Below are 27,446 nucleotides of genomic sequence, written 5' to 3'. Positions count from 1 at the left end.
CTACTCCCACCATTGACTTCTTTCCCTTGCTATTTCTTCCCTCCACCCAAACTGATTTGACATCTTGATCTTCTGAGCCAAGATCATTTCTCACTACTGTACTGATCTCATCCTTTATTAACAGAGCCACCCCACCTCCTTTTCCTTTCTACCTATCCTTCCGAAATGTCAAGTATCCTTGAATATTCAGTTGGTCACCATGCAACCATGTCTCTGCAATGGCTATTAGATCATACCCATTTATTTCTATTTGTGCCGTCAACTCAGCGATCTTAATGAATGCTATGCGCATTCAGATAAAGAGCCTTTACTTTTGTCTTTTTACCATTACTATTTTTTCTTACTCTGACCCTATTTGCTGATGCACTCTTATGTTTGTATGCTTCCTGTCACACTCTGGTTATCATTACCCATATCTCTACTCTGCACTGTTGCCTTGTCCTTTCTCTTAATTTCCCCTCACTTGAACCTTCCTTGCCACTATTTCGTTTCAAGCCCTATCTCCAGCCCTAGTTATTCGATTCGCCAGGACACTGGTCCCAGCATGGTTCAAGTGAAGCCTCTCCCAATAGAACAGCTCCCTCTTTCCCCAGTACTGGTGCCAGTGACCCATCAATTGAAACCCATTTCCCCCACACCAATCTATGAGCCACGCATTCAACTCTCTGATCTTATTGACCCTATACCAATTTGCTCATGGCTCAGGTAGTAATCCAGAGATTATTACCTTTGTGGTTTTGCTTTTTAATTTAACCCCCAGCAACTCATACTCTCTCAGCGGAACCTCTTTCTTCATCCTACCGATGTCATTGGTGCCTGCATGGAACACGACAACTGGATCTTTCCCCTCCAAAGTTCCTCTCCAGCCCTGAGGAGATGTCCTTAACCCTGACACTGGGCAGGCAATGCAGCCTTCGGGACTCATGCTCTCGGCTGCAGAGAATGGTATCTATCCTCCTAACTATATTGACCACTTCCACCATTACATTCCTTTTTACTCCCCCCACTTGAATGGCCCTCTACACCATGGTGATTTGGTCAGTTTGCTCATCTTCCCTGCACCCTGTTCTCTTTCACACAGGCTACAAGAACAAGAACGAGTGCAAGGGCTCAGGCTCTTCCAGTGCTACCTTCTGGATCCCCATACCTATGTTACTCATCGTCATGCCTTCCTGTCCTTGACCAAGGAATAAATCTGAAGTACTTAACTTAAGGGGGTGTGACTGCCTCCTGGAACAAAGTGTCCAGGGAACTTTCTCCCTCCCTGATGCATTGCAGCATCTGAAGCTCAAACTCGAGCTCATCAACTCTGAGCCGAAGTTCCTCGAGCTGCAGACACTTACTGCAGATGTGGTTGCTATGGATCACACTGGTGTCCACCAGCTCCCACATGCTACAGCTGCAACACATCACCTGCCCTGCCATCTCTCTTGTATTTTATCCAACTAATTAGGTTTTCAAATTTTGAAATCACTCAATTGTTTACAGTTTTTAATCTAGGTAATAATCTTGTTTAATTTATTAAATTTAGTTCTATGCTTTTCGTCTTTGCTGTAACTTAGCCCAAAGTCCTAATTTAACACTATTTGTTGGTATTTATTATCTTTTAAGCAGTACTTCGTATCCCTACCTCACCGAATTCCAACACTTGGCAAATTCCCCAGGTTAAGCTGCTCTGTGCTCATACTGTTATTATTAAGTCACTTAATTTTTTACTTACCCCAATTGAAATTTTTAATTTCATGGCTTTTAGTTTAAACCAGTGCCTGAGTTTAGAGAGAAAAAAAGAGGGGAAGAAAGAGAAAAATTCTCACCAACCAATCACTTACCTGCTTTCCTGTGATATGAGGTTTTTTTTCTCTTTGTTTTTTTGAACTCATGATTCAAAAGCGGCCCGTCCGCTCCTGCTGCTGCTCCCAACTAGCCCGGTCTGGGCCTCGAGCCTCTGGCTTTGTTGAAGCACTCCGCTGCCACTGGTTCCCTCACAGGTCCGTCCGCTACCAACTGCTGCTCTTGATTCTGTATAACAGGTGACTTCCTAGCCATGCAGTATTTGAACTAAAATCTATAAGTAAGATCTGCTCAGGGAATATGGAGAGCTTATGTCGTACTTAATTTAAATTCTTCCATTTATACAGTATCTTTAATGTAGTACAAGGTCTGAAGTTGTGAGGTAGCATGGGGTCAGACCGAAGGTGTGAAGTAAGAAGGCATCTGAAGGTGAGGAGAGATAAAGTTATGGGAAGGGATTTAAGGGGTGAATTCTACATTCTGGAGCAAGGTGGCTGAAGGCTCTGCCGCCATTGGTAAATTTTGCAAAAGGGAGAATTGGCAGTCGACCAGAATTGGAAGAGAAGAGGCTGTGATGTGGAACTGGTTGAGTTTGGAATGGAAGAGTAGAGCAAGGTTGTGGACAGCTTTCCAGATGGGGATGAGAATTTTTAAGTTGATGCACTGTCAATTGGGGAGCCATTGTAAACCTCCTGGAAGTACATGGATATTTTCTGTGAACTTGTGCTGCTCGGTTGCAGTGAGCTGCTCTGTGCCCTCTACTCAAATGATTATTTGGTATGAACAACCGCTGAGGTAACTGCTCACATCAGACCCTGCAACCATCACCACTCTGTTGGCTTGATGCCTTCTGAATTATGCACAGCAAGCAAATCACTTAAAAGCATTACCTTGAACATACATGGCTTGCGTTTTCTTGCCATGGAAACCTGTTCCTCCAGGGGCAGGCTGGAAACAAATAAAAATGCTTTCTTAACAGTCTACAATATTGAAGCAACCATCTCTTGATGTTTTTTTTAAAAGTCCACAGAGTTGCACTCCAGACTGTTGTGCTTGAAGAGGTGACGGCGGATCGTTTGTACTAAAACTGTCTCATTGAGCCAGTTATCCCAGTTTAGATGGAGAAATAAAATGTTCCTCATCATGCCATACCAGTGGGATAAAGCCAGTTGGAATGCTGTTAGCTTGAGAATGATGTTCAATAATGAGGCCAGAGTAAATAATATTTCTGGTTTCTGCCATCACTGTTCAAATGCAAAATAATCTAGAATCTGATGCAATCAACTGCAAACATGCTACTGACCAGCAACTTACATTTGCTGTTTCTTTTGAGAAATACTCAGACAATCCTTGAATCAAGCTGGTGGGATCATTTCAGTTGGGGAATTCAGCACAGCATAAAGGAGCAGATCTGTTGCTTGTTTTTTTTTAAAAAAGGTACAAACTATGTTATGGTGCATTCACACTCCACTCGTTAATTGCCTATGTCAACCAAAGCTTGGCACCAATGCAAAACTTGAGGTACAAATAAAGTGCGAAGGCCAGAAGTGACTTTGAAGCAGAGTCATAATTCTCTCCTCCATGGGGTCTCTGACTTTGACACCTGATTCAGGTTGTATTTGCATTATAACTATACATGACTCTTTTTCGGCAGTCCCCCGGAGTCGAGGATGACTTGCTTCCACACGAAAATGAGTTCTAAGTTGACTGATGAGACCAATGCGAGATCTTACAGTCTCTTGTCATCGGTGGGGCAGGTGGTGGTTGGAGGGATGGGTGGGTGGGGTGCTTAAGTTGTTGTACGCTCCTTCCGCTGTTCGCGGTTGGCTTCTGTGTGCTCCTGGTGAAGACTCTTAAGGGCTAGAAATTGGCCAACCTTGCGCCCGTTTTACCACCATTTTTTCGCGGTAAGTGTTTTTTTGGCACAAAAAAAATTTACTGCCAGCTTTCAAAATTGGCCAGTGATTTAACGGCGGCGGTAAAAAAAATAACGGCCACCCTTTTTTTTGGACTGTTTTTGTGACGTCATTGGGCGTCAAATGGTCCGATACCACTGTTTCTGAAAAATTGGCCAATAGTGCGGTGGGAAAAACAGCCAAAAAATGCAAGTCTTACCAGGTCGGATCCACGACGAAACCGGCGCTAATGCCACCAACTTGAAAAACGGAGCTACAGTTCAGTGAATGAAAGCATTTGGAGGGAAGGCTGCGTTTTACACTTTCGCGTTTTGTGAGTTTATACTTCGTTTTTCAAGATATTTAAGGACATTAAAAAGAATGGGGCCTATGCTTTCTCTGCCGTTATTGCTGGCTGTTTTTTCTATGGAGCAGAGACCTGGGAGAAGGCTTATTTAACAGCGTAATCAAAGAGCTCGCAGACTTATGGGGAGGACGCCCCCATGAGTTTTCAGGAAACAGCGCTCATACCTGCACCTGGTTGAAGCACAGTGCGTTAGAAGGCTTTGCTTTCGAAAAGAGGTGGTCACCGAGATATGCCAGCTCTTAAAGGCAGACATACAGCCTGCAAGCATGAGGAAGACTGCACTGCCCGTCGAGGTGAAGGTGACTGCGGCACTTGCCTTCTATGCCTCCAGCTCCTTTCAGGCATCAGCAGGGGACATATGCTCCATCTCGCAGTCCGCTACACATCGCTGCATTTGCCACGTGACGACTGTACTGTACGCACACAGGAAGAACTTCATAAACTTACCAATGACCATTGAGCCACAGAATGAGAGGAATTGCTGCCTTCCCCAAGGTGTAGACTACCATTGACTGTACGCACATCGCCTTGCGAGCACCTTTTGAGGATGCAGAGGTTTATATTTCAAAAGTTTTAACATTCAAAAATGCTGTTGAAGTTACGAAATTCACATTTGCAAAGTTTCATTTATGTACAACTGTACAAATTTTTAATACATTACAAGTTATTTTTTCACCTAAACCAAACTTGTGCAGTGTCTCATTTGAAGATTAACGGGGAAATAGTCAGCCTGGTGGGATAGCGTGGGTAGTCAATGATGAAACCTGCCGTTCAGCCTTCATGCAAAACGTTGAATTATCAGCTGCTGACCTTAGGCTTTTGCAATGGGGAAAGCTGCATGAGCATCCTCCCCTGTCGCCGTGGTGGTGGTAGCATGGGTCCTCGTCCTCCTCCTTGTCCTCCTCCTCCTCCTCTCCCCTCTCTCCTCTCCCCTCTCTCCTGAGGTGGTTCTGCAATCCCCAGTGACTAATCTGTCGCCTCATGATGGCCAAGGCGTGCAGCACACCACAATGAACTCAGCGACCTGCTCAGGGTTGGATTACTGCTGTTGGAGGCCAGATGTAAGAGACTCCATTCGAAGCTGGGGCTGCAGATGGCATGGCTTCTGAGTGGCGAGGCTGCTGCTCAGCCACACCACTCACTGGTGATTTCAGTCTGGGTGGCATGACACCGGGGACTGGAGGGCCATGAGTTGAGACAGTCAATTGCCGCTGGGCATTGACAGTCTCTGTGTTTTGGCTTGCAACTGCAAGCTGCGAAAAACCCTCCCTTATGTCCGCAGATAGTGATGCGATGTTTGCGGCGATCCTGCCCATGACCTTGGAGTTGTCTGCTGAGCTGGATGCTCTCCCCAGACAGTCTCACCAAATCCATTTGCCTATCTGCCTGCCCTTTGGCAGAGGGGCTTTGGTGACTCAGTCTCTGCACAGATGGCATATGGGCATCTGTCCTGGGTGTGCTTTGCTGCAACAACTGGGGCCCAGGGCCTTGGATGCTGGATAACCGGGGAATGTGGTGTCCTCATCCGATGAACTGATGGCTGCAGCTGAAGTGGTTCGTGCCTGCATGGGCACCCCCACCCCCAAATCACTTTGTTCCTCCTCCTGTGGAGGTTCCTTAGCAGGGCTGAGGTCGGTATCCTCGACCATAGCATCCTTTGAGTGTGGGGCTTCATCTGGTGCATTAGATGACTCGGAATCCACATCCGCAAAATAGAAAACGGATAACTGGTTAGCAGTAGGGGATGGGGCAGATTGACATCAGTAGACTCACATACCGCGGGGCTCATTTGAAGGACCACCAATACTGCATTACATGTCGACGACTGACAGTACATTGCATTAATTGAACCCTCGCCCGCAGATCAGTACATCACATAAACCGAAGCCTAGCCCATAGACACTACATAACATAAAATTGAACCAACTCAGACCATGGACTTTGCAGCACTTGCCCTCACTTTCCAACATGGGGTCAGCACCCCCACAGATCGTCGATCTCTGCGAGGCACCCATCAGACCTGCCACTCGACTTTGAAGGTGGGTTAGTGAAACCAATCTTGGCGGACCACTGCCTGTTTTCTGCTGCTCTCAGCGGTTGTGGGGCAACTTTCCCTGCAAAGATGACAATACAAATTTTTAATGGGGCCTTTCTGCTCTAGCGGTACACACAGATAGTCATCAAAGCATTTGTACCATACTGTGTGCATTTAGTGACCCGGATAGTTGCATCTGGTTAATAAGGAAAACATCAAAGTGCAGAAACATCTTTTAAGATGTCAAAAAGCAGTCTCTAGAATGTGTGATGATCATTCATGACAAATAAGGTGCAACACTAAAGCCGAGCGATACCAACATGTGTCACATTTACAATTTAAGTAATTGGAGTGCATAAATAAGAATATTACTTCCTCTTACGACCCTCCAATGATCATTCCACCTCACCTCTTCCTGCACTGGATATGGTCCCTCTGGATAGAGTCCACTGAGGAAACCTGCTCAGACGCACTTCTCCAGACATGCACCATAGCAGATGGGTGTAGTTTTCCACGACCCTTCCTCGAGATCTCACCCCATCTGCTTTCTACAGCAGTGATTAATGCCTCATCAGCATCCTGAGTGAATATTTTGGCCCTCATGAGGACCAGCCCGGCATGAGGTTGAAAGACCATCCGACAACTGAAAAACAAGGCCTCAGGAGCAGATGGAATCCCCACCGAAGTACTAAAGCATAGCAGAGAAGTACTCTTGGCGCAAATCCATGACCTCTTCTCTCTTATTTGGAAGGAGAAGAGCATGCCAGGGGATCTCCAACGCCATAATAGCAACCATCTTTAAGAAAGGTGACGAGTTCGACTGGTAATTAGAGGAGTTTCCCTTCTGTCTGCCACAGGGAAAATCATCAATAATCTTCCTCCATCGTCATCTCCCAGTGGCTGAAGAACTCTTCCCAGAGTCGCAATGCCACTAAGGGGCACAAGGAACATGATCTTCACTGCGTGACAAATCCACATGACTATGCATGCTAAACAGCAGAAGCAGCATGCTTTTGACGGAGCTAAGCGATCCCACAACTAACTGATCAGATCAAAGCTCTGCAGTCCTGCAACATCCAGTTGTGAATGATGGTGGACAATTAAACAAATCATGAAGAGGAGGCTCCATAACCAGTCCCATCCTTAATATTAGCGGAGCCCAGCATGTGACTGCAAAAGGTGATGCTTAAGCATTTACAACCACAGAATCATAGCAATTTGCAGCACAGTAGGTGGCCATTTGACCCACCATGTCCATGCTGGATGGCAAAGAGCTATCCAGCCTAATCCCACTTTCCAGCTCTTGTTCCGTAGCCTTGTAGGTTAAGACACTTCAAATGCATATCCAACTACTTTTTTAAATGCTAAGAGTTTCTGCCTCGACCACCCTTTCAGGCATTGAGTTCCAGGGACTTGTGGGTGAAAATGTTTCTCATCAAATCCCCTCTAAACCTCCTTCCAATAATTTAAATCGATATCCCCTGGTTCTTGACCCCTCTGCTGAGGGAAATAGGTCATTCCTATCCACTCTATCAAGACCCCTCATAATTTTGTACAACTCAATTGGGTCTCCCCTCTTCAGCCAGAACTGCCAAGTGGATGATCCATCTCGGCCTCTCCCTGAGCTCCCCACCATTACAGAAGCCAGTCTTCAGCCAATTTGATACTTGATATCACTCCAGTTACAATGTAAAAAATTGCCCAGGTATGTCCTGTCCACAAAAAGCAGGACAAATTCCATCAGTCCATTCAGTCATCAATTAATGGAAGGTGTCGTCAGCAGTACTATCGAGTGGCCCTTACTCTTACTGCTCAGTTTGGGTGCCACCAGAACCACTCTGCTCCAAACCACATTCCAGCCTTGGTCCAAACATGGACAAAAGAGCTGACTTCCAGAGGTGAGGTGAGAGTGACTGCCCTTGACATCAAGGCAGTATTTGACCGAGTGTGGTATCCAAGAACCCGAGTAAAACTAAAGTCAATGAAAATCGTAGGGGTGGGGGGAGCGGGGGAACATTCCACTGATTGGAGTCATACTGAGCACAAAGGAAGATGGTTTTGATTGTTGGAGGCCTATCACCTCAGCCCCAGGACATCGCTGCAGGAGTTCCTCAGGGCAGTGTCCTGGGCCCAACCATCTTCAGCTGCTTCATCAAAGACCTCCCCTGCAGCATAAGGTCAGAAGTGGAGATGTTCGCTGATGACTGCAGTGTTCAGTTCTATTCTCAACTCCTCAGATAATGAAGCAGTCCATGCCCGCATGCAGTAAGACCCGGACCGACTTTCAGGCTTGGGCTGCTAAGTGGCAAGTAACACTCGCACCATGCAAGTGCCAGGCAATGCCCATCTACACCAAAAGAAAGTCTAACTACCTCCCCATGACATTCAATGGCATTATCATTGTCGATTTCCCCCACCAACAACATCCTGGGGGGTCACCATTGATTACATAAGAACATAAGAATTAGGAACAGGAGTAGGCCATCGAGCCCCTCGAGCCTGCTCCGCCATTCAACAAGATCATGGCTGATGTGGCCGTGGACTCAGCTCCACTTACCCGCCCGCTCCCCATAACCCTTAATTTCCTGATTGGTTTAAAAAATTAGAAATGCAACTAGACATAAATACTGTGGCTACAAGAGCAGGTCAGAGTTTGTGTATTCTGTGGCGAGTGCCTCACCTGATGACTCCCCAAAGCCTTTCCACCATTTACAAGGCACAAGTCACGATTATGATGGAATGCTCTCCACTTGCCTGGATGAGTGCAACTTCAACAACATTCCAGAAGTTCGACGTCATTTAGGACAAAGCAACCCATCGGCACCCCATCTACCACCTTAAACATTCACCCTGTCCACTACCGGTGCACTTTGCAGTGTGTACCATCTACAAGATGCACTGCAGCAACTCTCCAAGGCTTCTTAGACAACACCTCTCAAACTCACAACCTCTTACCACTAGAAAGACAAGGGCAGCAGGTGCACGGGAACACTACCACCTGCAAATTCCCCTCCAAGCCACACACTATCCTGACTTGGAAATATATCGCCATTCCTTCATTGTCACTCGACCAAAATCCTGGAACTTCCTCCCTAACAGCACACGGACTGCAGCAGTTCAAGACAGCTCGCTACCACCTTCTTGTGGGCAATTCGGGATGCGCAATAAATGCTGACTTTGTCAGCGATGCCCACACCCCGTGAATGAGTAAACGCAAAATCTGTGCAAAGCTCACATTGCAGTGGTCGTCTAAATGTATCATTACAGAGAAAGAATTTTATGCGAGTTTGCTGTTGGATAGAATCAGTGGTGAGTCTTTTAGTGCTTGGAATGTAGCTCACTGTGTTCTGAAAATAAGGGAGAAAGGATATATCCTGGAGCATTATTGTGAGAATTTATTTGAGCTTTTAATCCTCAGGCAGTCCTTCGGAGTCTTGGATGACTTGCTTCCACGCTAACGAGTTCTGAGGTGGCTGATGAGTCCAATGCGGGATCTACAGACTCTGTCACAGATGCGGCAGATGGTGGTTGAAGGGATGGTTGGGTGGGGTGCTTGGTTTGTCGTACGTTTCTTCCGCTGTTTGTACTTGAGTCTCTTCGTCGGGAGTACACAGTTATCAAGTGTTCGATGCCTTCCCAAATGCTGCTTCTCCACTTTGAGCGGTCATGGGCCAGGGAGGTTTTGAGTGTGTCCTTGAAGCATTTCCTCTGCCCTTCTGGGGCTCACTTGCCATGATGCAGCTCGGAGCAGAGTGCCTGTTTCGGGAGTCTGGTCTTGGGCATGCGGACTACATGGCCCACCCATCGGAACAGATTGAGCGTGATGAATGCTTCGATGCTGGGGATGTTGGCCTGAGAGAGAACACTGACATTGGTACGCCTATCCTACCAATGGATTTGCAGAATTTTGCAGAGGCAATGTTGGTAGTACTTCTCCAGTGCTTTGAGGTGCCGACTGAAAGTTGTCCATGTCTCTAAAGCATAAAGGAGGGCAAGAATCACTGCTGCTCTGCAGACCAGGAGTTTGGTGTCGGTTTTGAGATCTTGGTCTTTAAACTCACTTCCTCAGGTGACCGAAGGCTGCACTGGCACACTGAAGGTGGTGTTGGGTTTCGTTGTCGATGTCTTCCCTCGCTGACTGGAGGCTCCCAAGTTATGGAAAGTAGTCCATGCTGTCCAAGGTCTTGTCGTGGATCTTGATGATCGGGGGGCAGTATTGTGAGGTTGGGGCAAGTTGATGGAGAATCTTTGTCTTACGGATGTTTAATGTAAGGGCCAGACTCTTGTACGCTTCAATGAAGGTATGAACGATGGTTTGGAGTTCGGCCTCTGTGCACAAACGCAAGTGTCATCTGCATATTGTAATTCAATGACAGAGGTTGGACCAACCTTGGTGCTCGACTGGAGGCAACGGAGGTTGAACAATTTCCCGTTCGTCCTGTAATTAGCTTCACTCCAGCACGGAGCTTGTTGGAGGTTAGATGAGGCATTGCAGCAAGAAAAATTAAGAGCGTTGGTGCAATGACACAGCCTTGCATGACCCGGTCTACACTTGTATTGGGTCTATGGTGGATCCGTTGATGAGGATCACTGCTTGCGTGTCATTGTGAAGCAGGCAGAGGATGGTGACAAATTTTTGAGGACAGACAAATTTGCGGAGGACATTTCATAATCCTGCATGGTGAAAATCATGTCAGTTGTGCCTCAGTGGGCGGAATTCGTATTGACTCTGGGAGGAGCTCTTCAGCCACTGGGAGGAGGTGATTGAGGAGAATTCTTGCAATCATTTTCCCTGTGGCAGACAGCAGGGAGACTCCTCTGCAATTACCCCAATCGGTCTTGTCAACTTTCTTGAAAATGGTCACGATTATGGCATCTATGGGATCCCCCGGCTTGCCCTCCTTCCAGATGAGAGAAATGAGGTCATGGATTTGCTCCAAGAGTACTTCTCCACCATGCTTTCGTACGTGGGCGAGGATTCCAACTGCTCCTGAGGCCCTGTTGTTTTTCAGTTGCCGGATGCCCTTTTGAATCTCATGCCGGGCTGGAGTAGTGCCGAGATGGTGATGGGTAGCATGCTGTGGGATGGAGTCGAGGACGCTCACATCAAGGACCGAGTCATGGTTAAGAACATCTTCGAAGTGTTCCTTCAAGCAGGCACTGACTGATTCTTTGTCCCTGATGAGTACGTCTTCGTTCTTGGCCCTCAATTGGGTAGGACTTTGAGTGCTTGGGCCGTAGATGGTCTTGACTGTTGTAAAAAAGCTGCACACGTCATGGTTGTCGGCTGAACAAGATGGCGGCGGCCCAACCACTGGGCATCTCAAATTGGGCGGCGAGTCGCGAGGACACCAGTAAATATCGCAGTTCCAGGGTCCACAGGTGGCAAGAATCATTTTTAATACTAAGGCTGATGCAGTACATCTGAGAAAGATACAATGGGGAAGAAACAGAAAATGTTTCATATTGTTTATATGTAGTTAGGAGTCAACATGGCAAATTAAATGCAACCAGAATTAAGATTCATTTAGTTACTACGTACCAAGGGTTTTATTGCAAGAATCTGAGATTTTGAAAGTTTAAAGCTGACTGGATTTTGTTTCAGTGATGTGCTGGATGAACTTTCACAAGATGTAATACTCCTGATGTCCATGAGATGGCATTAGTAGCCTAGGCTACTAATCAGGTGGATATCAGACCTTTTGTACTGATTATTGAAATTTTCTATAGTTGAAAAATGAAATAAATCTGATATATTGTGTACCGCATAGGACCAATAATAAGCTGTCGTACTGTTTTTTTTCAAAAAGGTTCTTATCATTTTACTGCCAGTTACAAGGGGGAAAATTGGAAGTTATACATGGCACATGTAGATTTGATACAGTAGCTGTTTGTTGGATAGATTTATTTGGCATCGAAGTATATCTTTTATAAAATGGTTCTTTTCATACTAAAGAATGGGGGTATGTTTTGTAATTGAAGTATTGGAATAAAAGGTTGTTGACCGCATTACATGTTTTTGTTTCTGTTCTGATACATCAGAGTCCAACAGCATAAGCATCAAATAATGTCAACTTGGTACGCAAAAGAGATGTAAAAAAAAATTAAATTTTTGCTGCAGTGATTTTAAAATGCATCTTGGCTTGAGTTGAAGAGGTGTGTTTGTGCAAAGTATATTATTGCTCAACGCAATAAATTGTTTCCATCTGCTTCCCTCAGAAGAGTGTTACCAGTCTTGTTGTTGAATTCACCCGTACAAAACTAGTGAACTAATATATCCCATATGTATTTGAATGGATGGAGCAAGAAGTTTATTGGTCAGTCTTGGCGATTTCCCCACAACACATTTCAATCCATCATTTGTTCTTGGATTTTGACTGGAAAATACATCATTTTGTTTGTCTTTCTAATCGTATAGAAAATGAACTGTAATGATTGCTTTGTACCTTGTATTTTTATTTAATCTTGTAAAACTGTATCAATGATGTGACAGGTGTTAGCCACTGCACTAAGCATCTGGAATGCAGTACTCCAAAAACTGCAAACAACTTTGAAACTTTTGCGGAACAGTTAAATTGTATTGTTCATATTTTATCCAGTGTATTTTGTCCAAAATTTCTGGAATTTGATTAAATGCTTTAACAGTGTAGTCCAATAGAAATCACTGGCTAGCCACAGATGTGGCTACAGCAACACTGTTATAGACACGTACTCATTTTAGTCGAAAATATCTTGCACACAATACTGGTAAATTTATGTAAGTTTTTAAGTTCTTTTTAAAAAATCTACCACCATTGAGTGTGAAACTTCGTAGTCTTTCTCTTTCACCACAGTTTAGAATTCTGCTGTGAATTTATCAGACACAGCACATCTTAGTGCAGCTTCTCGGTTTTTGTCCACCAATTGCAAGTGGTACTTCGGCTTCATCACTGATTGATGAGAATGTTAACTCTCAACGAGATGCTTAAGACCCACCCCTACTCTCCATCCAGTACGCGGTTGGATGCTGCTCCCCCTTCGCCAGGACGTGCCCTCTTGGAGTTGCTAATTACTGGTTGTGCTTGCTTGCTTTTGTCCTGGAGCCCTAATTCAGATTGGGCATATTGAGCACAATGACAGCTCCCCCTTCCATATGATGTTGATGGTGTTTCCTTGGTGCTGAAGTCTGACATTTTCACCCATGTTGCACAACAAATTGACAGATAACCAAGGAAGTAAAGCGCGCGCGTACAATCAAAAAGCATTTTCACCATACCATCTTACCAACAAACACAAAGGTTGAAGTACATATGTGTAAGATGTGCAAATATGAGTTGCGATCACATGCCCTATGATGGTGTCTATTTCTCACATTTCATTTACTAATCAAAAATTCAATTAGTTACATCTAGATTTCCAATTAGCCATGTGTGGCCAGTGGCTAATGTTGGCTATTACTGCGCTAACCTAATCAGTAATTTATAATGTCATTGGAATGTTTCTTTGTCGCATCCTTGTCACTCATTCTCAGATGTCCATCATCTATCGACCTGCTATGCAAATGCACGACAATAGGATACATAGTACAAAAAGAAAACTGTTTCGCTTTCAACATTTTTAGTACAGAAAAGTTGTGGTAAAGTTGTTTTGCTGAGTTATGTAAACTCAATTGCAGTTTTTCACAAGATAACTCATCCATTCAGAGCAAGCCAACTCTGTCATAAGAACAGAAGAATTAGGAACAGGAGTAGGCCATCTAGCCCCTCGAGCCTGCTCCGCCATTCAATAAGATCATGGCTGATCTGGCCGTGGACTCAGCTCCGCTGATCTGGCCGTGGACTCAGCTCCACTGACCCGCCCGCTCCCCATAACCCTTAATTCCCTTATTGGTTAAAAATCGATCTATCTGTGACTTGAATACATTCAATGAGCTAGCCTCAACTGCTTCCTTGGGCAGAGAATTCCACAGATTCATAACCTGCTGGGAGAAGAAATTCCTTCTCAACTCGGTTTTAAATTGGCTCCTCCGTATTTTGAGGCTGTGCCCCCTCGTTCTAGTTTCCCCGACCAGTGGAAACAACCTCTCTGTCTCTATCTTGTCTATCCCTTTCATTATTTTAAATGTTTCTATAAGATCACCCCTCATCCTTCTGAACTCCAACAAGCAAAGACCCAGTCTACTCAATCTATCATCATAAGGTAACCCCCTCATCTCCGGAATCAGCCTAGTGAATCGTCTCTGTACCCGCTCCAAGGCCAGTATATCCTTCCTTAAGTAAGGTGACCAAAACTGGACGCAGTATTCCAGGTGCGGCCTCACCTATACCCTATACAGTTGCAGCAGGATCTCCCTGCTTTTATACTCCATCCCTCTCGCTATGAAGGCCAACATTCCATTCGCCTTCCTGATTGTCTGCTGCACCTGCAAACGTAACTTTTTGGGATTCATGCACAAAGAGTTTCATGCACAAAGAGTTTCATGCACAAAGAGTTTCATGCACAAAGAGTTTCATGCACAAGGACCCCCAGGTCCCTCTGCACCTCAGCATGTTGTAATTTCTCCCCATTCAAATAATATTCCCTTTTACTGTTTTTTTTTCCCAAGGTGGATGACCTCACATTTTCCGACATTGTATTCCATCTGCCAATCCTTAGCCCATTCGCTTAACCTATCTAAATCTCTTTGCAGCCTCTTTGTGTCCTCTACATGGGATTGGGGGTAGTGTACTGACGTGGATTGAGAGCTGGTTGTCAGACAGGAAGCAAAGAGTAGGAGTAAATGGGTACTTTTCAGAATGGCAGGCAGTGACTAGTGGGGTACCGCAAGGTTCTGTGCTGGGGCCCCAGCTGTTTACATTGTACATTAATGATTTAGACAAGGGGATTAAATGTAGTATCTCCAAATTTGCGGATGACACTAAGTTGTGTGGCAGTGTGAGCTGCGAGGAGGATGCTATGAGGCTGCAGAGTGACTTGGATAGGTTAGGTGAGTGGGCAAATGAATGGCAGATGAAGTATAATGTGGATAAATGTGAGGTTATCCACTTTGGTGGTAAAAACAAAGAGACAGACTATTATCTGAATGGTGACAGATTAGGAAAAGGGAAGGTACAACGAGACCTGGGTGTCATGGTACATCAGTCATTGAAGGTTGGCATGCAGGTACAGCAGGCGGTTAAGAAAGCAAATGGCATGTTGGCCTTCATAGCGAGGGGATTTGAGTACAGGGGCTGGGAGGTGTTGCTACAGTTGTACAGGGCCTTGGTGAGGCCACACCCTGGAGTATTGTGTACAGTTTTGGTCGTCTAACTTGAGGAAGGACATTCTTGCTATTGAGGGAGTGCAGCGAAGATTCACCAGACTGATTCCCGGGATGGTGGGACTGACCTATCAAGAAAGACTGGATCAACTGGGCTTGTATTCACTGGAGTTCAGAAGAATGAGAGGGGACCTCATAGAAACGTTTAAAATTCTGACGGGTTTAGACAGGTTAGATGCAGGAAGAACGTTCCCAATGTTGGGGAAGTCCAGAACCAGGGGTCACAGTCTAAGGATAAGGGGTAAGCCATTTAGGACCAAGATGAGGAGAAACTTCTTCACCCAGAGAGTGGTGAACCTGTGGAATTCTCTACCACAGAAAGTAGTTGAGGCCAATTCATTAAATATATTCAAAAGGGAGTTAGATGAAGTCCTTACTACTCGGGGGATCAAGGGGTATGGCGAGAAAGCAGGAAGGGGGTACTGAAGTTTCATGTTCAGCCATGAACTCATTGAATGGCGGTGCAGGCTAGAAGGGCTGAATGGCCTGCTCCTGCACCTATTTTCTATGTTTCTATGTTTACACAACCCGCTTTCCCACTAATCTTTGTGTGCAATACATGCCTGCATTAATCACCCCAGAAACCAACTGTTAAACAATTCCAGATTTTTGTCTCTACCACCCTGTATAGAAGTTCATTCCACATGTTCTTCAGTTTATCAAGAACTTATTGACATCAGTTCCAAATTTGCCTTTCACCAATTTGAATCCATGTCTTGTTTTCCTGTCACTGTTCAGGTATTCTCTTTACTTTTTCTGCATACTTTCAATATCCTCCTTGAGGTCCTCTCATTGGGCTCAAGTTTCGGCTCGAGTTGCTCCTATTTTTTTGGAGCAACTAGTTTAGAATAGAGCATCTTAGAAATTGTAATTCCTCGGCATTTAGTTTGCTCCAATTCTAGTGAGTTCGAATAGTTTCATTTTAGAAATGTTTTTTTCAAAAGGGGGCATGTCCAGCCACTTACGCCTGTTTTGCAAGTTTAGGCAGCGAAAACTTACTCCAAACTAACTTAGAATGGAGTAAGTGTAGATTTTTGTATGCTCAGAAAAACCTTGCCTGCACTGACAAATCAGGCATAAGGAACGAGAGATGGTGGGGGGGGGCGGCGGGGGAAGGGAAGTTAGAGTTAAGTTCGGGAATTTTACAAGCATTTAACACTTCACTTCTGCAAATAAAGAGCCATCATGAATAATAAATTATAAATAAATCAAATAAAAAAATTAATTAAATTTTCCGACCTCTGAAGCAGCAGCAGCAGGCACCGAGCTGTGAGATTTCGGCCAGGGGATAGGGGCAGCGTGAGGCGAGGGAGAGCGACTTCCACAGAGCCCGGCAGTAGCAGGCTCCGAGTTGCTGAGAGAAGTTCGGCCGTTCGGCCTGGGGACAGGGGCGGCATGAGTCGAGAGCGACGTCAGTCAAGCCTGGCAACGGCAGGCACCGAGCTGCGGAGAGAAGTTTGGCTATTCGGCCAGGGGATCCGGGCGGTGTGCAAAGCACCGGGAGGGAGGGAGAGCCAGCCAGCAAGTTTAAAAGTTAAATTTTTACTTCAAGCATGGGTGTTGCATTATCAACACCATGGATTATGCAATGGTTCTCCATCAATTCACTGCATTGGAGGAGAGAATTGATTAGAGCTCACCACACCAGGAACGTCATAGCCTGTAGACTGATGGGCAGGAGGCCTTACCCACGTCGGCAATATAGAGCCAGGCGTTGGTACCTGGACAATGAGTGAGGCTGATTGTGTCAAAAGGCTGCGTTTCCGCAGAGAAGTTGTCGTTGAGATCTGTGATATGCTGAGAGCAGATTTACAGCCCAGAAGCAGAACGCCGACTGCCTTGTCTTTTGAAGTGACTGTTACAGCTGCACTTTCCTTTTATGCCTCAGGATTGTTTCAAGCTCCAACTGGAGATGTGTGCGCCATCTCTCAACGTGCAATACATGCCTGCGTTTACCAGGTCACGGCTCACTGTATGCGTGGAGGAATGACTTCATCAAGTTCCCAATGACCGGCCAAGCAATGCATGACAGGGTTGTGGGCTTCTCCAGGATTGCTAGCTTCCCAAAGGTACAGGGCTGCATTGATTGTACCCACATCGCCTTGCGAGCACCTGTGGGGGATTCCGAGCAGTACAGGAAGAGAAAAGGTTTCCACTCCATTAATGTGCAGCGCATGTGTGACGACAAGCAGCGCATCATGTCAGTCGATGCAAGATAGCCTGGCAGCACCCATGATGCGTTCATCCTACGCGACAGCGTTCTATCTGACATGTTTCAGTCGTAACCAGAAGGCAGAGCTGGCTACTGGGAGACAAAGGGTACGGCTCATGATACCCCTCCGCGTAACACGGACGGAAGCTGACCATCAGTACAACATTGCAACGCGCAGCATCATAGAGAGGACCATTGGCATCTTGAAACAGCGTTTCTGATGCCTGGACCATTCCGGAGGCTACTTGCAATACTCCCCTGAGATTGTTGGTCAGTTCACTGTTGTGTGCTGCATGCTGCATAACTTAGCCATCATGAGACAGCAGGAGACCCACATGAGGGAAGAGTGCCTGATGATAGTAATTTGGAAGAGCAGGATGAGGATGATAAAGACGATCAGGAAAGCATGCAAGTGCCTGCTGCCGGATCATGAGGTTGGAAGAGGGCGGTCCATCGTGCTCCTTTAACGATTGCTCAAGCCCTGCACCAGCAGCTCATTCGTGAACACTTCAATTACTGATGCCTGAGGGCACTGCAACAACTGTTGCGCATGGACATGTTTATTTTTTGGAGTTGTTCCTATGTTGTGTTGTGTTAATGGAACATGTTTCAGTTTTAATGAAAAAATATTTTATTCAAAAGTTCACGTTAGTGTAATAAAATATTTGTTGTTTCAAACTTTATTTTTAAATATGACTCTTTAAGACTACTTAAAAACTTTAAGATCACTTATAAACTTGTAAAGTTACAAAAGTTAAAAATAATTTCAATGTGAAAAATGTTACTATAGTTACATCAAGAACAAGAACAAAAGCAGCAAAGAAAAGCTGCAACCATCTCTCATCCACATCTCGGTGCATGTTCACTTCTTCATGGGGGTGTAATTTGATTGGCCAGGCTGTGTGCCCTTATTGCAGCAGTTACCTCCATGAGGGCCTGTGCCATCACTTGCATCCTCTCCCTGACGGCCTGTGCCGTCGCTTGCACTCACTTGGACATTCCCTTCCTCATTTCCCGTCATTACCGTTACCTCTTCACCCACTGCACTGATGTTGCCCACGAGTGATCGGGTAAGGTAATTGTTCTCCACATCCAATGCCACAACCTGAGCCACATCTGTTGCACGCTGCATCTCAGGAGAGCGTGTTTCCAATCTCCATCTCCTCTGCCTGGATCTGCCTTGCAGCACCACTCCAACGGGAGGCACAGGCTGGGACGGTGGGACCCCGAGTGTTCCAAGCGGCACCACTCCAATGGGAGCCGCGTGCTGGGATGGTGGGGCCCTGGGTCTTGCATCCGGCACTACTCCAGTAGGAGGCGCAGGCTGGGACGGTAGGGCAGTGGGTGTAAACTGCTGCATTGCACCAGCAGCACCACTGGGATCCGCAACGTCGGAATCTGTGAAACCATAGAAGGTGGACCCAGAACCTTTGCAAGAGTTTGAAACACTGATGCCCGTTGATGTGGGCTCAAATATCAAGTTCTAAAGTCTCCCCTGAAGACATTTCAGTCAACGTCTGCAGCCACCCTTGGTCTGGATCGTCCGTATCTGGTTCTTAATCTTAAGGATCTTCAGGATTGGCATCATCTTCTGCAAAATATATCAGAACTGTCAAATGTTTAGCAGCACAGAAGGGGGCAGGATGGGAGGCATGAGTACTCTCTCTCATAGCAGGCCAGGCAGCAGGTTGATTTGTAGGGCCACGATGCATTTTTTCAGGACTTATCCTCTCCCTCGCGTGTGCACCCAGCTTGTGCTGTACTGATTGCTTTTCTCCATGTACGACTCATCGAAGCAGTGACCCTCTGTTCCAAGGGTGTCACTGGATGCAGATTTGGCACGCCGCCTCGTGTTCGATTTCTTTCCCTTTTGTTGTGGGCCAATTTCTTCTGCAAAGATTAAAATATAACTTTTTACAGAGTGCATCTTTCTACAGGGTGGGACATATACAGATGGTCACATTTACCATTCAGATTCCATTGAAAAATGAAAATATTGCTTGCACTCGCTACTTGACCAAGGTCATGACATTTCTTTTTACACTGGCTTCCAGATCTCCTGGTATGCACCACTGCGCAGTAATCTTCTGCAACTTGGTTCCAGCGTTTCTTAATTTCTTTGGGTGGCACTTTTGTGCGACCTCTGTTGCTGGTATCCAGCTCCTGCCATCTCTGCTCAATGACATTCACTCCTGTCTCCACTTCCTCATGCAATAAATTCTTTGTTCTTGGTGGACGTTGTTCCAGTGCTGTATTGAATTGACACTCTGATTTTTCAAAACACACAGTCCTTATTTTGGATACACCAATGCAGCACTTGCTCTGGAAGTTTAGCAGCAACAAACAGCACTCACTGATTTCAGCAGGTGATTTCTTCCACAGTACTCCTAAAAGCACTCCTTCAGGCACAAAAAATCACTCAAGCCTTTGCACAGCTCCACAAAAGCAAACAGCACTGTTCTTCATGTACCTTTTTAAAAATGGCCGAGTGCCAATGTTTGTGTGCCACTACGCATGCACATTTGCTGCAGTACGCATGCACAAGGCTGCCGGCACTTAATATGATGATGTGATCTAGCCCCGTCCCCCTGCCGGCAGTTCTTCGGCACAACGCTTTGGCCCCGCCCCCAGCAGCTCCTGCTGCGTTTTGCCGACCTGGAAAAGGTCTGAAAAATATCGGAGAATACGGAAGTAGGTAATAGGCGCACTTTTTGTTCGAGGAAATAGGGGTGCCTCTCGGAGGTGCGCCATTCTAAGGGAAAGCCAAAACTTGGGCCCATTGTCATTGCCGAAGTATTTTCAATCCTCAGATTCTGACCATCATCATGCCTCTTTTCTGCACCTATTCCAGAACTTCAATATCTCCCTTATATGCCAGTGATAGAAGCTGATCACCTTTATAAGAGGTATGGCCTGACGAGAGCACTGTGCAACTTCAACATGATGTCCTCCTTCATGACACACTGATAAATTTATAGCTTTTATGTACTTTTTAGATGGGTCAATAACTAGAACTGTGATCAATGGACAGTAATTCTGACAGTGCAACAATCGCTCAGTGCTCCATTGATGTGCCAGCCTAGAATATGTGCTCAAATGTCTGGAGTGGTGCTTGAACCACAACCTTCTGATTCAGAGGCAAGGGTGCTCTCACTGAGCCAAAGCTATCATTTTTTGAAATATCGTGCTAAACAGCAGAGCAGTAACATGACTGTTACCCCAACAGTGACATGGCACTGTATATTGTACCTGTCACTAAATTTCTTAAGAAATGCAAACACACTACTGTTGATTCTAGTACGATAAGTCTAGCTAGCATTTGTTGCAATGTGGCCAACATTGCTGATCCATCAGAGGAGATAGTTCCAGAAACTGAATACATTCTGATATGAAGCTATAGACCCTTGAAGTGCTTTTATGTTTCAAAGGAAATTTTATATATATATAGATACAGCACAGAAGGACGACTTTCATGCCATCATGCCTGTGCCGGCTCTTTGAAATAGCTATCCAATTACATCCATTCCCCTGCTCTTTCCACATGGCCTGCAAATTTGTCCCCTTCAGGTATTTATCCAATTCCCTTGTCAAAATTACTGTTGAATCTGCTTCCACCACCCTCTTGGACAGTGCATCCAAGTCATGATAATTTACTGCATAATTTATTTTTCCTTTTGTGTCTCCTCTGGTTCTTTTGCCAATTGCCTTAAATCTGTGTCCTCTGGTTACTGACCCTTCTGCCACTGGAAATTGTTTCTCCTTCTTTACTCTTAGCAAAAACCCTTCATGATTTTGAACACCTCTGTCAAATTTCCCCTTAATTTTTTCTACTCAAAGGAGAATAATCTCAGTTTCTCTCGTGTCTCCACATAACTGAAGTCCCACATCCCTGGTACTCTTCCAGTAAATGCACCCTTTCTGAGGCCTTGACATCCTTAAGTGTGGTGCCCAGAATTGTCCACAATGCTCCACCTGAGGCCTCTATTTACAAAGTCAAGTATCTTGTATGCCTTTTTAAACAACCTTCTTAACTTGTCCTTCCTCCTTCAAAGATTTTTTTTTAGGTACCAGATCTCTTCCTGCATCCGCTTTAAAATTGTTCCATTTAGTTGATATTGCCACTGCTCATTCTTCTTACAAAAATGAATCAGTTCACACTGCTGAAATTTCACCTGTCATGTTTCTGCCCATTTCATCAGTCTGTCTCTGTCCTCTTAGTCTATTACCTCCTCACTCTTTACGACATTTCTGAGTTTCATGTGAGCTGCAAATTTTGAAATTGTGCCCTTTCTACCCAAGTCCAGGTTATGAATATATATTAAAATGAGCAGTGGTCCGAAAATCTACCCCTGGGGGACACCACTGCATACTTTCCTCCAATCTGGAAAACAACTGTTCACTATTGCACTCTGCTCTCTGTGCCTCAGCCAGTTTTATATTCACGCTGCCACTGCCCCATTAATCACATGGGTTTCAATTTTGCTAACAAGTTTATCATGTGGTGCTGTATCACATGACTTTTGAAACTCCATATACACCTCAACTGCACTATCCTCACCAACCCTATCTGTTACTCCATCAAAGAATTCGATCAAGTTCGTCAAAATGATTTTCCTTTAACAAATCCGTGCTAACTGCCATTTATTTTCCAAGTGCCAATTTTGTCCTGGATTAATGTCTCAAAGTTTACCCACCATTGACGTTGGGCTGACTGGACTGTTGTTACCAGGTTTACCCCTCTCCCCTTTTTTAAACAAGGGTGCAATATTTGATAACCTCCGGTCATCTGGCACCACTCCCATATCTGAGGAGGATTGGAAGATTTTGGCCAGAGTTTCTGCAGTTTCCACCCTTCCTTCCTTCAGCAATCTTGGATGCTTCCCATTCGGGCCGGGTGATCTTTCTACTTTGAGCGCTGCCAACCTTTTAAGTACCTCTATCTATTTTATCCTATCCAATTTCTCTACCACTTCCTCTTACTATGACATTGGCAGCATCTTGTTTAGTGAAGACAGATGGCAAGCACTCATTTAGTACCTCAGCCAAGCCCCCTGCCTCCACAAGAAAATCTCCTTTTTGGTCCAGAATCAGTCCCACCCTTCCTTCAACTGCCCCTTTACTATTAATGGGCCCAAGTTTCAGGTGGAGTTGCTCCTATTTTTTTGGAGCAACTAGTTTAGTTTGGAGTATCTTAGAAATCGCAATTCTCAGAATTTAGTTTGCTCCAGTTCCAGTAAGTTAGTTTACTTTCGTTTCAATTCAGTTTTTTTTTCAAAAGGGGGCGTTACCAGCCACTTATGCCTGTTTTGCAACTTTAGGCACCGAAAAGTTACTCCAAATTAACTTAGAACGGAGTAAGTGTCGACTTTTGTACGCTCAGAAAAACCTTGCGTACACTTTCGAATTAGGCGCAGGTAGCCAGAGATTTGCGGGGGGGGGGGGGGTTTAAGTTAGGGGATTTTCCAAAGCATTGAACACTTCACTTTTAAAAATAAAGAACCATCATCAATAATAAATGATCACTAAATCAATAAATAAAAAATAAAAAGTTCCGACCTCACCTACCCATTCGGGAGCCTGGCCAGGGCTAGGGGCTGCATGCTGCAGGCTGGAAATCGGCACTCTGGCCGCGATGAGGGAGACCATTTGGCCAGTGACTTTCTCCTCCACTGTGGAACCCCTCCAATATATCTTGCCTTGGGGAGATATCCAGTCAGCCATGCTTGCAGCGGGGAGCCCATTCGGCCAGGGTTCGGGTCGGCGTGCTTCGGATCCCTCCCACACAGCCAGCAGCATACGCACACAGAATCTGGGGGCCAGGAGCTACTGCGCATGCATGCAGCTGCCGGCACTCTTTTTGGCCCAGGGCTGTAGCTCCGCACCCCCGCCGTTGTGCTGCGTCGTGCTGACTGCTGAACAGGCCTGCTGCACTCGGAGAATCGCGAGGTAAGTTTTTGCCGCGCTTTTCATTCTACGAAATAGGCAGACCTCTCGGAGGTGCGCCGTCCTAGCGGATATCAGAAATTTGGGCCCAGTATGTTAATGGAAGAATTTTGGGTTTCCTTTTATGTTACCTGATGATCTACTCTCGTGCTCTCTCATTTACACTTTCAGTTCTCCTCTGTACTTTGTGTATTCAGCTTGGTTCTCAACTATATTATGAACCTTCCTACAGTCTTAAGCCACCCGTTCTCTCATTTTAATCTTTATATCTTCAGTGATCCATTGGAGTTTTAGCTTTGGATATCCTTCCTTTCCCCTTGTGGGAATGTGTGTAACCTCTACCTGAACCATTTCTTCTTTGAAGGCCACCCATTACTCATTTGCTGTTTTACCTGCCAATCTTGGATTCCAAGGGCCAGATCCATTTTCAACTCACTGAAACTAGCCCTCCTCCAGTTGAACATTTTCACATTTGATTTTTCATTGTCCTTTTCCGAATGATAATTGTGATCACTTTCCCAAATGCTTCCCCAATGAAGCATGCTCCAGTTGCGCTACTTCATTCCCCAAGACTGGATCCAGCACTGATTCCATCCTTGTTGGCTGGAAATATACTGATAGAAACATAGAAACATAGAAAATAGGTGCAGGAGCAGGCCATTCAGCCCTTCTAGCCTGCACCGCCATTCAATGAGTTCATGGCTGAACATGAAACTTCAGTACCCCCTTCCTGGTTTCACGCCATACCCCTTGATCCCCCGAGTAGTAAGGACTTCATCTAACTCCCTTTTGAATATATTTAGTGAATTGGCCTCAACTACTTTCTGTGGTAGAGAATTCCACAGGTTCACCACTCTCTGGGTGAAGAAGTTTCTCCTTATCTCGGTCCTAAATGGCTTACCCCTTATCCTTAGACTGTGACCCCTGGTTCTGGACTTCCCCAACATTGGGAACATTCTTCCTGCATCCAATCTGTCCAAACCCGTCAGAATTTTAAACGTTTCTATGAGGTCCCCTCTCACTCTTCTGAACTCCAGTGAATACAAGCCCAGTTGATCCAGTCTTTCTTGATAGGTCAGTCCCACCATCCCGGGAATCAGTCTGGTGAATCTTCGCTGCACTCCCTCAATAGCAAGAATGTCCTTCCTCAAGTTAGGAGACCAAAACTGTACACAATACTCCAGGTGTGGCCTCACCAAGGCCCTGTACAACTGTAGCAACACCTCTCTGCCCCTGTACTCAAATCCCCTCGCTATGAAGGCCAACATGCCATTTGCTTTCTTAACCGCCTGCTGTACCTGCATGCCAACCTTCAATGACTGATGTACCATGACACCCAGGTCTCGTTGCACCTTCCCTTTTCTTAATCTGTCACCATTCAGATAATAGTCTGTCTCTCTGTTTTTACCACCAAAGTGGATGACCTCACATTTATCCACATTATACTTCATCTGCCACGCATTTGCCCACTCACCTAACCTATCCAAGTCACTCTGCAGCCTCATAGCATCCTCCTCGCAACTCACACTGCCACCCAATTTAGTGTCATCCGCAAATTTGGAGATACTGTATTTAATCCCCTCGTCTAAATCATTAATGTACAATGTAAACAGCTGGGACCCCAGCACAGAACCCTGCGGTACCTCACTAGTCACTGCCTGCCATTCCGAAAAGTACCCATTTACTCCTACTCTTTGCTTCCTGTCTGACAACCAGTGATCAAGAAAGTTCTCTCGTGCACATTTCAGGAATTCCCCCTCCTCTTCACCTTTTACACTATTAGTTTCAGTCTATATTGGGATAATTTATCTCCTTCCAACTATTTGAGGCACAGCCTCAAAATACCAAGGAGCCCATTTAAAACCGAGTTGAGAAGGAATTTCTTCTCCCAGAGGGTTGTGAATCTGTGGAATTCTCTGCCCAAGGAAGCAGTTGAGGCTAGCTCATTGAATGTATTCAAATCACAGATAGATAGATTTTTAACCAAGAAGGGAATTAAGGGTTATGGGGAGTGGGCGGGTAAGTGGAGCTGAGTCCACGGCCAGATCAGCCATGACCTTGTTGAATGGCGGAGCAGGCTCGATGGGCTAGATGGCCTACTCCTGTTCTTAATTCTTATGTACTTATGTTTATTTGGTGGCCTATAGTATACACCCAACAGCGGAATAGCTCCTCTATTGTTCCTTAATTCTTACCAAATCGAGTCTGTCTTTGAACCTGCCAGTACATCATTCCTTTCCAGTGTTATAACAGTATCTTTGATAGATATTGCAACCCCCTCCATTTTTCCCTTCCCTATCTTTCCTGAATGCTTTGGAATACTAAGTTCCCAATGCTCGCCTTGTTTGAGTCAGATCATCGTTATTACTACTATATCAAAATCCCATGTGGCTACTTGTGCCTGCAGCTCATCAACCTTATTTACCATGCTCCATGCATTTATGCACATGGAGTCCAAGCACACTTTAGTCTGTTTTGCATTTCTCCCCTGTCTGATCTTTCATATTACTGAATTCCTCTTTATTCTAATGCTGTTGATCTCTGCCAGTCCTCTGTGTGCTTTGTCTTGCCACGCTCATGTTTTATTCTGGTGGCTCTGTCAAATTAGTTCAAATGGAAACATTTGCAGGGCTATGGGAAATGAGCAGAGGAGTGAGACCAATTATGTAGCTCTTTGAAAAACATACACCGGCACCATGGGCTGATTGGCCTCCAATGCTGTGAGATTCGATCGGGTGCATCCATCAATGGACATTTGGTTCGCCTGCTGTCAGCCACATGTGTAAATTTAAACATAAGCAGCACGGCCTACATGGAACTGAAGACATCATAGCCCTATGATCTGTAAACCTGCCATTTAATTAAAAGTGTCTGCAATAGTATAATGGGCTCAATTTTGGCCATGACTTGCTCCAATTTTTTTGGAGTAAGTTGGTTTTTCTGGCGTAAGTTTTTTTTTTAAAAAAAAAAGCCACTTTCCCTAATAAACTTGCTCCAGAATAAATTAGTTCGGTCCGATTTTTTTTTTTTTCAAAAGACGGCGTTCCCAGCCACTGATGCCAGTTTTGGCCATTTATGCCACTTTGGTCAGCTAAAACTTAGTCCAAATCGACTTAGGTCAGCGTATGTGGCCAGCTCTGAAAAACCTTACGGGCAGTTGAGAAAGCGCCGCACATTAGTACGTTGGCGGACATTAAGCCAGGGAGAGGGAAGGGAACTGGAGAGGACCTGAAACTAAACAACCGAGCACCAAACATTGCAAGGAAAAGCTCAAACAATTAAAATACTAATAGGAATCAAGTAAATCCTGCCACGATCTTTAAAGTCGGCCCGGGAAGGCAGCGGGCGGGCTTGTACTTGAGGCCATTTGGCCTGGGCTAGAGGCGGCAAGACGTGCACTGGGAGTCCCGTCGTCCAGGGTTAGGGGTGGCTGCAAATGAACCGGGGTGGGGGGGAGCAGAGCGACCGACGCGGCATCGGTGGGGTGAGCACTTTTGCAATGCTCTGAGACACTAACAGCACTTTTGCAATGATCCCAAACACAGGACACTGCTGCTTGTATTCAGCAGTTAATTCGGTTCAGAGCTCTCCTTCTGGCACGAAAACAAAACCAGCTGCAATTACCTTTAAAAATAGCCGAGTGCCAAGTTTCGTCGCTGCTGAACATGCACGCACATTGGACCCGACACCACTGCGCATGCGGGCAGCTGCTGGCACTGTTTTCGATGCAGGGCTGTAGCTCTGCCCCCTCCCCACTGCACTATGTACGCCGCACCAGGATCCAGGACACTCGGCTGAACAGACAGGATGGGGGCACGTATTTTCCACGCCGTTTCCAGCGCACACAGTCGGCGCATCTAGGGTAAGTGCGCCGAAAAAAGGGGTTGGGGAAAATTGAGCCCAAT

At 45.5% G+C, this 27,446-nt stretch overlaps 1 protein-coding gene across 8 annotated transcripts in view; it reads left to right on the top strand.

Annotated features, from left to right (window-relative positions):
* The window catches only part of mpp7a (MAGUK p55 scaffold protein 7a), a 544,364-nt gene that overhangs the window by 173,263 nt on the left and 343,655 nt on the right, over positions 1-27,446 (top strand). The window contains exon 1 of one of the 8 annotated variants that reach the window (XM_070881486.1): positions 27,341-27,403. The exons of the other annotated variants lie outside the window; for them this stretch is intronic. The gene's annotated coding sequence lies outside the window, so the exon portion shown is untranslated. Of the gene's footprint in view, positions 1-27,340; positions 27,404-27,446 lie in introns of those variants that run through there. 8 annotated transcript variants of the gene reach the window in all.

The sequence above is a fragment of the Pristiophorus japonicus genome, chromosome 5 (assembly GCF_044704955.1).
Source record: "Pristiophorus japonicus isolate sPriJap1 chromosome 5, sPriJap1.hap1, whole genome shotgun sequence".
Classification (NCBI taxonomy): domain Eukaryota; kingdom Metazoa; phylum Chordata; class Chondrichthyes; family Pristiophoridae; genus Pristiophorus; species Pristiophorus japonicus.
The sequence above is the reverse complement of the archived record's forward strand: the minus strand, read 5'-3'. Positions and strand labels throughout refer to the sequence as shown.